Source organism: Dasypus novemcinctus, chromosome 19 (assembly GCF_030445035.2).
Source record: "Dasypus novemcinctus isolate mDasNov1 chromosome 19, mDasNov1.1.hap2, whole genome shotgun sequence".
Classification (NCBI taxonomy): Eukaryota; Metazoa; Chordata; class Mammalia; order Cingulata; family Dasypodidae; genus Dasypus; species Dasypus novemcinctus.
This window is the reverse complement of record NC_080691.1, coordinates 63830443-63845205: the sequence shown is the minus strand read 5'-3', so window position 1 is coordinate 63845205 and position 14763 is coordinate 63830443. Positions and strand designations below refer to the sequence as shown.

The 14763-nt window shown below is 39.5% G+C and overlaps 1 long non-coding RNA gene across 1 annotated transcript in view; it reads left to right on the top strand.

Moving 5' to 3' along the window:
* The window catches only part of LOC139437045 (uncharacterized), a 44874-nt gene extending 32006 nt beyond the window's left edge, over positions 1–12868 (top strand). The window contains exon 2 of the long non-coding RNA XR_011646615.1: positions 11653–12868. This is a non-coding gene — a long non-coding RNA (uncharacterized lncRNA). The remainder of the gene's footprint in view (positions 1–11652) is intronic.
* The last annotated feature ends 1895 nt before the right edge of the window (positions 12869–14763 follow it).

Genomic DNA, 14763 nt, shown 5'->3' with positions numbered 1-14763 from the left:
GATAGACAACCAGGACTTTGTAGCTTGCCCTAATTGTTTGTCTATCCCAGGCTCTTAAGATAACATTGTCTCTGATGCTTCTTTTAATTCTGAAAAAAAAAAAAAGATTACTTATTAACATAATATCAATAGGGTTACAGACACAGGCTTTCTTTCCCAAACAGCCAGAAACTTTGCCACCAGGCCAGGACTAATGGTTGGGCTATGCACACACCCTTGTGGAAGCACTGCAAAATCCACTGTTGCCCTTCTCACATGAAGGTGAATGCAGGCTGTCTTGTTTTACCAAAGGAGATACTAAAAGAAGCCTTAGCAAGTTTTAAAACAAGGTGATAGTGACATAGCTGGATATTAATTTTTGCAACACATTTGCAATATTAGGGACTGCTGCAGATAGCAGTAGTGTTATTAAAATTCATGATTATCTACTCTATGCACCACCCTTGGCAGTCCTCAATGGGCACTCTTTTTCTGCTGTCATAGAGCTCCTTCTTTAGTAGAGGTGGGACAAGTCAGAAAATGAGCTAAAGCGTTGGCCTCTTGATTTCTAGGTATACATTGTTTCTGCGACACACTTCATTTTTCTCAAGGTGAAATACATTTTTCAGAACTTGACTCTGAGAAGACAGGTTTGAAAAGTATGTTCTTTTAAAAGAACCAAGGAAATGATAAGGTTAAAGTATAAGAAGTTATTTTGATAAAAGAGATTTTTTCCTTTGTGTACTGAATAGTCAGGAGAAAAATTTTTGTAAACTTTTTTTTTAATTGACTTTGTAATAATACATTAAAAATATATATATATGAGGTCCCATTCAACCTCATCACCCCCACCCCACCTCTCCCCCCCACAGCAACACTCATTCCCATCATCATGACACATCCATTGCATTTGGTAAGTACATCTTTGGGCACCTCTGCACCTCATGGTCAATGGTCCACATCATGGCCCATACTCCCCCCATTCCATCCAGTGGGCCCTGTGAGGATTTACAGTGTCCAGTGATTGCCCCTGAAGCACCATCCAGGGCAGCTCCATGTCCCAAAGACGCCTCCACCTCTCATCTCTTCCTGCCTTTCCCCATACCCATCGTCCACCATGTCCACTTTTCCCAATCCAATGCCACCTCTTCTATGTGGACATTGGATTGGTTGTGTCCATTGCACCTCCATGTCAAGAGGAGGCTCAGATTCCACATGGATGCTGGATGCAATCCTCCCATTTTCAGTTGTAATCACTCTAGGCTCCATGGTGTGGTGGTTGTCCTTCTTCAACTCCATCTTAGCTGAGTGTGGTGAGTCCAATAGATCAGATTGTAGGTGCTGGAGTCTGTTGAGGCTCAGGACCTGGCTATCACATTGTCAGTCCAGAGATTCAAATCCCCTAAATATATCTTAAACCCCAACAGTAACTGCAACTCCAGCACATTAGCATGAAAGTCTTATGAAGAGAGATCCCATCTGAGTCCAGATTCATCACACATAAACACCAGTTCCAAAGAGGGGCCATCTGACCTGGTAGTTAACCCCATCTGACATGACCATAACTACCATGAGTCTCTTTAGCCCTCAAAGGAACCCATACCTGGGGGTTGTATCTACTTTATCTGTCTCTCAGACTCTGCTCAGTTGTGCATAAGGGCAATCCTTCTGAAAGCCTCCAGACTCTTTTTTAGAGACTCGTAGCCATATAAACTCATTTCTCCTTTCCATTTCCCCCTTACATTAGGTCAAACAGCATTTTAAAGTCATGTTATTTTATGTAGACAGGGATATTCTGCTGATCCGCATTGAACCTTCCGTATAAGGTCATTTTCCAGTTGCATCATCAGTTGGTAGTTGATAGTGGTCCCTCGGTGCCAGGGAGGCTCATCCCCGGGTGTCATGTCCCACGCTGGGGGGAAGGCATTGCATTTACATGCTGAGTTTGGCTTCGAGACAGGCCACATTTGAGTAATGTGAAGGCTGACAGGAGGAAATTCCCAGGCACAATGCTGCTCTAGGCCTTGTTCTTATTTTAGGCTTATCAGCTCACAAGCATAGTCATTAGCGTCAGGGGCTCACTGTTGAACCCTCACTCCCTCCCCGTCCCCGCCGCTGCACCTGGGAGACTGTCGCTGCTCCCCTAGGGACCATGACAGAGCACCACTGGCCAGGAACCCAGTATCCCCCCTGCTGTGGTTTTTAATTGTTGCCACTATGAGTATATCCAAACATTACCATGCACCCTGGACATATGTTCTGTACAGCTCCCTGTCAGCCATATATCACCTGTCAATGGTATCCCATACCAGTATTCCTCCGTTGCCATTGTTGAACCACTCTGTGATCCAGAATTCCCTGAAATTTGAAGCCCAATATAATGTCAGGGTCCCTTACTAGGAAATGGCATATAGCGATGGGTTTAAAGGTTAGATAAAGAATACGTGTTGACTTGGAAAATATTCTACATCCTATCTTTTTCCTTTTTTTTTTCCCCCTAATTATTGAACTTCTCTTCACAGGAGCCCTAGACCACAGCAATGCATATATATAATATACAGCACTCCCATACATCCACCACAAAACCTTTTCCCTTCCACAGCCATACTCTTATACCCTATTCACATCATATTTACTTAACGTGATGTACAGAGTCTGAGACAATAGCTTTCAAGCCAGGTGACATCTGTGCTTACATTGTGGTGCATACTTTAGGATACACAGTTTTCTAAATTCTTAGTTATCCTATGTTTTACATTATGGTTTACATTATCAGTCTGTCATCTCCTATATGTTATGGTGTAATATTACATGTTTTATATCCATCCTTGTGTACTCTCACGAAACTCCTCTCTTACCCCCCATTTACCTTGGTTCCACACATTTAACGTCCATTTTCCCTTCCACCTTGGTGCCCACAGTGACAGTCAACCTCCATTTCCCGAGGAGCCACGTCCAGAGATAGATGGAATAGTGTTCAGGGCCTAACTTGCTCAACTGCCCCAATGCCCTGGGAGCCACCCTTTCTCTCGAGGGATACAGTTCCCTCTATTTGATGGCATTAGTCCTCACCAGGATGTGGGTCCACCCCCACTCTCACTACTTGGGTTTCTACCCCATGGTGTCACCCACTCTGGCAGAATGAGCATTTAGACATTCCCCAGGAGCCCATCCCGCATCAGACCATCCCCTCCGAGCATTCTAAACAGGTAACCCTCTTAATTATATTTTGATATGATTTTCTCGGCATTTTACTCTCCACCAACACCTGACACTCTCCTTTGTTCGTATGCTACCCCTCCCTCCCCCACTTTTGGGCAATATTACCCATCCGCCCATCCCCAGCCACCCTCAAACCCGCAAAGCCCCAACCAAAGGCAACCCCTTGCCCCCATTTTATCTCTTCTTTGTGTTCATACTCGTCATAAATTCCACCCCTGCAGACATCGGCTCACATCCTTCCTCCACCCTCCGATTTCCTGTAAGCCTATCGTTCAGTCTCTTGCTATCTAGGGCAGCTTGGTTATTTCATATCGTTGAGGTCATGTAATATTTGTCCTTCAATGTCTGGGTTGCTTCACTCAACATAAGGTTCTCAAGATTCATCCATGTTATCACATGTGTTTGTAGTGTATTTGGAGTAGTATTTGTAGTGTATTTGGAGTAGTATTCCATTGTGTGTATATACCACATTTTATTCATCCACTCATCTGTTGATGGGCATTTGGGTTGATTCCAACTTTTGCCCATAGTGAACAATGCTGCTATGAACATTGGTGTGCGTATATCGGTTTGTGTCCTTGTTTTCAGTTCTGCTGGGTATATACCCAGCAGTGGTATTGCTGGGTCATATGGCAAATTTATGGTTAGTTTTTTTAAGAAACTGCCAAACTGTCCTCTAGAGTGGTTGGATCCTTCTGCATTCCCACCAGCAGTGGATGAGTGTTCCCATTTCTCCACATCCTCTCCAGCATTTGTATTCTGTTTTTTTCAGAGCTGCCAATCTTATGGGAGTAAGATGGTATCTCAATGTAGTTTTGATTTGCATTTCCCTGATAGCTAGAGATTTGGAGCATTTTTTTTTTCATGTGCTGTTTAGCCATTTGTATTTCTTCTTTGGAGAAGTGTCTGTTTAAATCTTTTTCCCATTTTTTAAATGGGTCATTTATCTTTTTATTTTCAAGATATAGGAGTTCTTTATATATGCAAGTTATAAGTCTCTTATCCGATATATGGTTACCAAATATTTTCTCCCATTGTGTAGGCTCCCTTTTTACTTTCTTGACAAACTCCTGTGAGGTGCAGAAGGCTTTAATTTTGGGGAAGTCCCATTTATCTATTTGTTCATTTGGTGCTCGTGCTTTTGGTGTGAAGTTCACGAAGACATTTCCTATTCCAAGGTCTTGTAGATGTTTCCCTACACTGCTTTTCAAAGTCTTTATGATCTTGGCTCTTACATTTATGTCTTTGATCCATCTTGAGATGATCTTTGTATAAGGTATGAGAAGGTAACCCTCTTTCATTCTTTTACATAAAGATATCCAGTTCTCCAGGCACCATTTGTTGAATAGGCCATTCTCTCCCAGCTGAGGGGTTTGGTGGCTTTATCAAATATTATAAGGCTGTATATATGAGGTTCTATATCAGAACTTTCAATTCGATTCCATTGGTGTGTGTGTCTCTCCTTATGCCAACACCATGCTGTTTTCACTACTGTAGCTTTGTAGTATGTTTTGAAGTCAGGTAGTGTGATTCCTCCAATTTCGTTTTTCTTTTTCGATATGTCTTTGGCTATTCGGGGCCTCTTTCCTTTCCAAATAAATTTCATAGCTAGTTTTTCTAGTTCCTTAAAGAATGCTGTGTTGCTTTTTATTGGGAGTGCAGTGAATGTGTAGACCAGTTTTGGTAGGATAGACATCTTAATAATATTTAGTCTTCCTATCCATGAACAGGGAATATTCTTCCATTTATTTAGGTCATCTTTGATATCCTTGAACAGTCTTGTGTAGTTCTCTGTATATAAGTTCTTTACTTCTTTAGTTAAATTTATTCCTAAGTATTTGATTTCTTAATTGACTATTGTAAATGGTATTCATTTCTAGATTTCCTCCTGAGCTTGCTCATTATTGGTGTACAGAAATGCTACTGATTTTTGTGCATAGATCTATAACCTGCAACTTTACTAAACTCACTTATGAGTTCTAGAAGTTTTCTTGTAGACCTCTCAGGGTTTTCTATTTATAGGTTCATATCATCTGCAAATAATGAAATTTTGACTTCTTCCTTTCCAATTTGAATGCCTTTTATATCTGGTTCTTGCCTCAGTGCTCGAGCCAATACTTCTAAGACAATGTTAAATAGAAGAGGAGAGAGTGGGCATCCTTGTCTTGTTCCTGATCTTTGAGGGAAGGATTTTAGGGTTTTACCATTGTAAATGATGTTTGCTGTGGGTTTTTCAATATATACTCTTTATCATGTTCAAAAATTTTCCTTGTATTCTGATCTTTTGGAGTGTTTCTATCAAGAAAGTGTGCTGTATCTGGTCAAATGCTTTTTCTGCATCCATAGATATAATCATGTGATTTTTTTCCTTAAATCTGTTTATATGGTGTATTACATTGATTGATTTTCTTACATTGAACCATCCTTGCATACCTGGAATGAATCCCACTTGGTTGCGGTATATAATTCGGTTAATGTGTTGTTGAAGATGATTAGCAAGTATTTTGTTAAGCATTTTTGTGTCTAATTCATTAGAGAAATTGGTCTGTAATTTTCCTTTCTTGTGGTGTCTTTGTTTGGCTTTGGTACTAGGGTAATGTTGGCATCATAGAGTCAGTTCGGTAATGTTCCTTCTGTTTCGATTTTTTGGAAGAGTTTTAGCAGGATTGGTGTTATTTCTTTCCGGAATATTTTGTAGAATTCACCTGTGAAGCCGTCTGGCCCTGGGCTCTTCTTAGTTGGGAGGTTTTTAATGACTGATTCTATCTCTTTACTTGCAATTGGTTTGTTGAGATCATCAATTTCTTCTTTTGTCAATATAGGTTGCTTATGTGTTTCTAGGAATTTTTCCATTTCCTCTGAATTGTCAATTTTTTGGAATATATATTTTCAAAGTATCCTCTTATGATAGTCTTTATTTCTGTGGGGTCAGTCGTTATATCTCCTTTCTCATTTCTTATTTTGTGTATTTGCATCTTCTCACTTTTTTTCTTTGTTAGTCTCGCTAAGGGTTTGTCAATTTTATTGATCTTCTCAAAAAACCAGCTCTTGGTCTTGTTTACCTTTTCAAGTGCTTTCTTATTTTCTATTTCATTTAGTTGTGCTCTTATCTTTGTTATTTCTTTCTTTCTTCTTCCTGTGGGATTAATTTGTAGCTTTTTTACTCATTCCTCCAAATGTGCAGTTAGTTCTTCAATTTTTGCTCTTTCTTCTTTTTTGATGTATGAATTTATGGCTCTAAATTTCCCTCTCTGTACTGCTTTTGCTGCATCCCATAAGTTTTGGTATGTTGTGTTATCATTATCATTTTTTTTCAAGGTAGTTATTGATTTCTTTTGAGATTTCCTCTTTGACCCACTGTTTTTCTAAGAGTGTGCTGTTTAATTTCCATATTTTGTATGAAATCTGGGCCTCTGACCCTTGCAGATTTCCAGCTTCACTCCACTGTGGTCAGAGATATTATTTTGTATGATTTCGATCTTTCTGAATTCATTAAGCCTTTCTTTGTGGCCTAGCATATGGTCTATCTTGGAGAATGATCCATGTGCTCTTGAGAAAAATGTATATCCTGCTGTGTTTCGGTGTAATGATCTGTATATGTGTATTAGATCCAGCTCCTCTAATATACTGTTCAAATATTTCATTTCTTCACTGATTCTCTTTTGAGATATTCTGTCCAGAGTTGATAGTGGTGTATTAAAATCCCCCACTATAATTGTAGATACATCTATTCTTCCACTTAGTTTTTCCAGCGTTTGCCTCTCGAATTTGGAGGTGCCCTTGATAGGAGCATAAATATTTATGACTGTTCTTTCTTCTTGACAGATTGTCCCTTTCACTAAAATGTAGTATCCTTCTTTGTCTCTCACAATTGTTTCACATTTAAAGTCTATTTTGTCTGATATTAATATAGCTACTTCTGCCTTTTTTTGGTTATTGTTTTCTTGTAAGATTGTTTTCCAACCATTCACTTTCAGCCTCAATGGATCTCTGGGTCTAAGATGTGTTTCTTGTAGATAGCATATAGATGGGTCATATTTCCTTATCTAATATCCCAGTCTGAATCTTTTGATAGGTGAGTTTAATCTGTTGACATTCAGTGTTATTACTTTCAAGGAATTATTTATGTTAGCCACATTTTGATTGGACTTGTGTTTGTCATATTTTGTTTTTTCCTTCTCTTTTTGTCTTTTTGTTGTTGTTGTTGCTCTTACACTCTCCTCCAACTCTGCCTCTCCTGTTTCTTCCTTTCATCCTGCAGAACTCCCTTTAGCATTTCTTGAAGGGGAGGTTTCCTGTTGGCATACTCTTTCAATTTCTGTTTATCTGTGAATATTTTGAACTCTCCATCATTTTTGAATGCTAATGTAGCTGTGTAGAGTATTCTTAGTTGGAAATTCTATTCTTTTAGTACCTTGACTATATCATACCAATGCCTTCTTGACTCCATGGTTTCAGATGAGAAAACAGAACTTAATCTTATGGAGCCTCCCTTGTATGTGATGGTTTTCTTTTGTCTTGCTGCTTTTAGAATTTTCTCTTTATCTTGATTATTGGATAATTTGACAAGTAGATGTCCTGGGGTGGGCCTGTTGGGGTTTATGGTGTTTGGGGTGCATTATTCTTCCTGGATATGTACATCTATCTCTCTCAGTAGATTTGGGAACTTTTCAGCCATTATTACCTGCAATACGCCTTCTGACCCCTTTCCCTTCTCTTCTCCTTCTGGAATGCCTATAATATGTATGTTTGTGCGTTTTTCATTGTCATTCAGGTCCCTAAGTCCTAGCTGAATTTTTTCTAACTTTTTATCAATCAATTCTACTATCTGTTTGATTTCTGATGTACTGTCTTCCACATCGCTAATACTCTCTTCTGCCTCTTCTAATCTGCTGCTATTAGTTGCGAGTGTATTTTTGATTTCTTGAACTGTGGTGTTCATTCCCATCATATCTGTTATCTTTTTGCCAATGTCTGCAATTTCCTCTCCTAGTGGTTTCTTCATATTTTTTAACTCTTCCTTTATTTCATTAAGTTTGTCTCTGATATATGTTCTGAGATCTTTAATTACTTTTCCGAAGTTCTGCTCCCCTTCCTGGTTTTTGGTTTGTTCATAGAATTCACCCATGTTTTCCTGATTACTGGTTTGGTTTGTAGTTTTTTGTTGCTGTCTGGTCATCATTTTATCTTGATGGGTTTAATCAGTTTCCTTAGCTTCTTATTCTAGTCTTGGGAATTAATTAGCTCTTGTTCTTGTGTAAGTGTTATATCTTCTCTTTGTTACTTTGTTCTTCTTATTCTAATTTCTTGTTGCTGGCTGAGTTCACTTTGAAGGAAAATAGTAGGGCCAGGGAAAGGTAATTGTATAAAAAAGGAAAATGTGTAAAGTAGTATTGGTAATAAATGTTAACAGAGCAACAGTATGAGATCTGGGGAATGGATATTAGATTCATGTAGGTTGTGTAGAGTTATAGCAGTAAGTAGAGTACCTATAATGACATAGGCAACTGAATATGGGGAGGAATATAGTATCAATTAAAAAGCCAGTGTTTTCATGAGAGAGCAAAAGAGAAAAGAAATACAATAGTATCAAAAGTGATAAAAGACAGAAAACAAAACAAAGGTATTAGAAAATAAAAGTTAGACAATTTGGGGGCCAAAGAAAGGGAGGTGGAATGTAGGAGAGACAGTAGATGATGCAGGATAGCAAGATGTGGGGGAAAGGGGATAGTGTAGGTGGCCAAAATCTGTTCACACAGAAACGAGTAAATGGAGGGTGAGAAAATGCAGGAAATGTTCCCTGCGGCACCTATTTTATAATTACGATAAAATAAAATAAGAAGAGAAAGAGAAAAGAAAAAAAGAGAAGAAAAAACTGGGGGTGGGGGGTGGGCAAAGAAAAGGGAGTGAAACAAGCAAGAAAAAGAAAGGAAGAAAGAAAAAAAATCCTAAGTAAACGAAAAAGGACCTTGGGGGATACAATTGGAGAAAAGACTAGGAGATAATGCAGTATTAGCAACCAAGACAATTAAAAAAAAAAAAAAGAAAAAAGAGAAAAAGAAAGCAAGGGAAAAAATGCAAATACCAAGGGCTAGGACAATCAAGGACCTCAGATCGCCCTCAAGGCGTGGTGGATTCAGGGATGGAAAGTCTGTGATATTGCAGGCTCAAGAGGTGTGAGTCTCTGGGGTGTGGGCCACCAGAGTTTAGGGGACACAGACCTGGGAACCACGTATCCAGTTAACAAGGAGCCTGGGAGCACCGCAGTGCAACACAGCCTTCAGGGATCCCCGCAGCTGGGCACCAGCACTATGGGGGGCGGGGTCACATCTACAAACTCTAACAGCTGTGTCAGAAACAAAAATTCCCCCTCTCACAAGAGTCTCTTCTGTCACTGTCTCACCAAGTCAACTTCAGGACACCTCCCACCCTGCAAGGCCCCGTAACAGCCTGCTGGGTCACCTCTGTATTACAAACAATTCAAGGACCACTGCATATCGGGCGCCAGCCCTAGGGGGCAGGGCTCTAGCCAGAAGCTCTGATCTCCCTGTCAGAAACCCAAAATTCCACATCTTGCAAAAATCTCCTCCATCTCTGTCTCACCAAATCGGCTTCCAGACACCTCCCGCCCTGCAAGCCCCCGAAACAGCCTGCTGGTGATGCCTCTGTATTGCAAACAATTTAAGGACCGCGGCAGATAGCTTCCCAGCCCTAGGGGGCAGGGCTCTAGCCAGAAGAACTGATCTCCCTGTCAGAAACCCAAAATTCCACGTATCGCAAAAATCTCCTCCATCTCTGTCTCACCAAATCCGTTTCCAAACACCTCCTGCCCTGCAAGCCCCCGAATAGCATGCTCAGGGCTTAGGAATTCCCCAGCACAGCAGAGCCCCCAGGAATCCCTGCTGCCGTGCCCCCTGCCCCAGGGGGAAAGCATCCTGTGTGCAGCCGTGACCTCCGTGAAAGAGAACCTAAATTCTACCTTTTACAAGAATCTTCTCTGGTGCCGTCCCACCAAATCAATGTCCAGACAGGCCCTGCCCTGCAAAACCCTGAAACAGAATGGTCCAGAAAAATTTCCAATGCTGCTCACCCGCTTCTTTGCAGGAGAGACTATAAGGTGCATTCACTCAGATACCATCTTGCCCCACCTCTCCCCCTGGCAGATGTCTTGATATCATTGAAGATGTGATTGTATTCAATATTGCAGGAATGAATGGGGGAATAATTTGGGTTGTTTTTTTTTAAATTTTTAAGTGTCCATGGAGGAAAGTGTGTTTGGCACCAGATTCTCCAATTTGCAGATATCATTCCTCAGTTGTAACATCATGTGTGAATTTTTGGTACATTTTCAGAGCTACTATATATGTTCATTACACTTATTAGTGTTATAATCCCCTCTAGGAGCCAGAAAGGACCTGGGTGAGCCCTCCTCTCTGACTACCATGCCTCCCCAAAGCCCACATACCCTGGTACAGCCCTGAGATATCACACTAGAGCAACTATGGCAGGTCAAACCCACTTACCCTCAGGATCCTCAGTTAAACATTGATTGGTTTTGCTCCACTTTTCCCAGAATATGTCTTTCTAGCTTATTAATTGATGGACAGAACTTAAAAGAAGCATAATGCAGCCTGGATATTCAACATTGTATGTTAAAGTTTAAATAAGTTTTGTAAGACTTTTCTTTCTAGCCAAGTTCCCAGTTAATGAGGCAGCACTGTGAGTTAAAAAGGAATTTGCCAGGACACTAAAGTCACAAATACATACATTTTGTTTAATATGGCAAAATATCAATCAAAATCCATTATAATCAACATTAAAAGGGAATATATATATATTATATATTACATACATATGATATCCATATATATGGAATAGATATGCATGTAAACATATACAAATAAATACATACATATATGTATGTGTACATGTACAAATATATGTATATTATGAATGTATGTATTCTGGAATTATGATCCAATGACCATATTTCCTGAGCCAATCTTGGTCCTTGGCCTTGGCCACCTCTGACCAACATTCAACATATTATCTATTTGGAAGTAAAGGAAACTGGGTTTCATAAGGGGCACCCTGCGGAGAGAACCATGTCCTCTGAGGGCTCAGCCAGTATCCCCTCCCATTGTGCCCCTAAGACAAGGACCTCCACTCAACTCCTCTCATTTTACATACAAAGACACCTCCCAAATGCAAATCATCACAGAGAAGAACAAAGGAAACCAGAGCAAACATTTACTTAAATTCAAGTTCCTCCTCAGTCTGGAAAATATTTCCTGGGACTCATGGACCTCATTCATGAAAACATGAAAGAATTGTTTTTCTTCCTCTTTCTGGTGGCAGGTCCCAGATGTGAGTGTCTCAGGATTCAGACAAGAAGGTAATGGGGATGACGCATCTGAACACATGACTCACTGTGTTTTTCCTTGTCCTCAGGTGTCCTGTCCCAGGAGCAGCTGCAGGAGCTAGGATCTGACTTGGTGAAGCCCTCACAGACCCCCTCACTCACCTGCAAAGCCTCTGGATTCTCTTTAACTGGCTTATGATATGTATTGGATCTGCCAGTCTCCATGAAAGGGGCTGGAATGGGTCGGCAGGATAACTAGCAGTGGAAGCACAAACTATAACCCAATATTTCAGTCTCGACTCAGCATCACCAGGGACACATCCAAGAATGAAGTTTATGTAAAACTGAGCAGCCTGAGAACTGAGGACACAGCCAGGTATTATTGTGCTGGAGACAGTGAGGTGAAATCATTAAGAGCCCAGACAAAAAGTTCCCCCGCATGGCACTGGAGGTGGCTTACTGCAGGGGAAGATCTTGGCCACCAGAGGGCGATCAGGGTCCAACCGCAGGGGCACTGGGGAGGCGTTTCCTACCCTTGCCTTAGGTTCCCTCTTTTTGCTTCTCAACACGAAACCCCCAGAGAACAGCCATTGCATCCTTTCTAAGTAGTGCTATGATGTACCCAAGACTCAAACTCAGAACAGTTTCTTTTACTGTTACTAAGTACATGTGTGAATACTTTCTTACATATGTAACATACTTTTATGTAAATTGTGGGAATTTGTTCTGTTTGTGAATATCCTAGAAAATGTCAAGAAAACTTACATTTACAATCTCTGTGAAGTTACTTCCCTCAATTTAACTCAAATTTCTGAGAATTCTCAGTAAAATTAACCCCCGATTCTACATTATGTAGAGTCCCATTGTCTTCAGATGGAAGGAGAAGGAATTGGAAAGCCTGGACCTCTCTAGGAGAGGCATCCAATTGCCTTACTTTATTTTTTCCATTTCATGTAGCATCAAAGATCAGTTCCCTGCACTAATAAGCCCCTTAGAAATTACGATTCTATTACAAAAGAAATGCCATCATTTTATCATTCACACAGCTTTCCCATATAGTACATATATAAGATAAAAAGAGCAGGTATACACATGGTGGATGGGGGGGAGAGTGTAGACTACAATGTAGACCATTGTCAATGAGGTGCAGCAGTGCTCCAAAATGTATTAACCAGGTGCAGTAAATGTGCCACTATGATGGAAGAGGTTGTTGATGTGGAAGGAGTGGGGTGAGGGGTGTGGGGAGTATATGGGACCTCATATTTTTTAATGTAACATTTAAAAGAAAATAAAGAAGAAATAAAACAGCAGGTACATAATGAATCATTTTTAATCCAAATAACATTACTGATTCATTTATATTTAAAGACTATTTTAATTTTTTTCATACCTGTACCAATCACTCATTTGTCATCTATTCTTTTTCTTAACATCAACACATATTTTACATATGTCTAGCATTTACCTCCCTCTAATAAATTTCTTGGAAGCAGGTCACATCATCAGAAAGAACTGCTGACACTCAAATCTTCCTCACACAAGCACAGTTATCCAAAGGCAGAGCTGACCTGAGTGTCCTGAGAGGGAGGACTGACCTAATCAGACGTGCGCTTGACCTCATATTCCAGTACATTCTGGGTAGTAGAGCATAACTCCAAATGCCTCCTCCCTCCTCTGCATCTCCCTGTGGGAATCAGCTTTCTCATCAGTGTGGCTTGTGTTAAAGAGAGTACTTGTTCCCTGTTCTGCTGGTCCCACTATGCTTATAGATAACAGTATTAAGTACTTAACTTTGGTTTGAAGATGCATTGTTTTATGATTGGTATTCATGTGCTTTGGCAGGTGCTCCTGGTAAACTGGAACCTTTTTGGAAAGTTGGTTTTATTAAGGATTAGTGAACCAAGTTGGAAATTCTTATAGCTGTGGGAGTGATCAGAACTACAAAATAAACTTTTTTTTTCCCTACATTTTGGTTTTAATTGAATTTTAATTGAATAATTTCTAGTAATTTTGAGTGTTTAATAGGTGACCCACTGCTAGTAAAAAACTTCATTTTGCTGCACAGTAGAGTACAGCAGAGTAGTAGGGTGGGTGAACCTGGCATTAACTAACTGGTTACCTGTAAGCCACTGGTGGCCCCATTGTTTTCAGATAAGACGGCTATTTTATTTTATAGACATGTTCATTAACTATTTAGAAAATGAAGTTTATCAGGAATGTAATATGTCTAATGTACTTTTGAACCTGATTTAGAATAGAAAAGTAACATTATAATTATTAGGCATATATTTACAACAGGATACAGGTACTGCACTTAATAGTAATTAATGTATTACTGCATAAGAATTCTGAGTTGCAAGTAATAGTTTCAAGTTTCAGGTTTGTAATATTTTACATGTTAACTCTACATGGGAGCAGGCCATAATGCCATTTGTGTTTAAGTTCTACTTACAATATTCTGGTATTTATTGTTCCACATTGTATGTTCTTCACAGAAGCTACAGTACCATTGATCCTAGAGAGAAATTCGGGAGTAGATTTTACCAGCCTGGTGCATAGTGCTCTCTGGCACTATGAAACAGTGCCAGTGTGAAGATGAGATTCATTGTACATGTGACTGTCCTTAGTCACTATTGGCTGCTGCAGGAAGTTGAAATTGCAAAGTAGTTTCCATCCACTATAGGAGCACAACCAGAAAAGTAATAGTTATTTATTGTTTTAAAGTTTAGTGACCAAATTAGCCAATAACTCATATGGAGGGGCAACCTGCTTGAATGCACAAGAGAGTTTGGCAATGTTAAAATTTATTCCTTTAATTTGTATAATTTTAAACATTTTTAATGCAACACATCATATATCAAATGACTTGGTTTATTTTTACACTTTACCATGAAGATATTAGCAGGCATTTTACTTTAGGAGTAGAAGAAAAAACTATTTTTCATTGTTAAAATGAAAATGGAAGATTTCTAATGGAATTAAGTAACGTTTTATTACCATTACTTAAATATGCACCTTGTGGTGATTTTAGACAGGTTTCATTACTATGAAGTTCTTGTTATTAATATTAATCCAGGTATTTAGTTAATAATGGCTTCTTAGAACTAGAATCATTTAAATGCTTCAGTTTGGAAGATGCTTTTACAAATTTTACAATTGACCACAAATATAGACTGGCAAATTTATTTTAGATTACAATT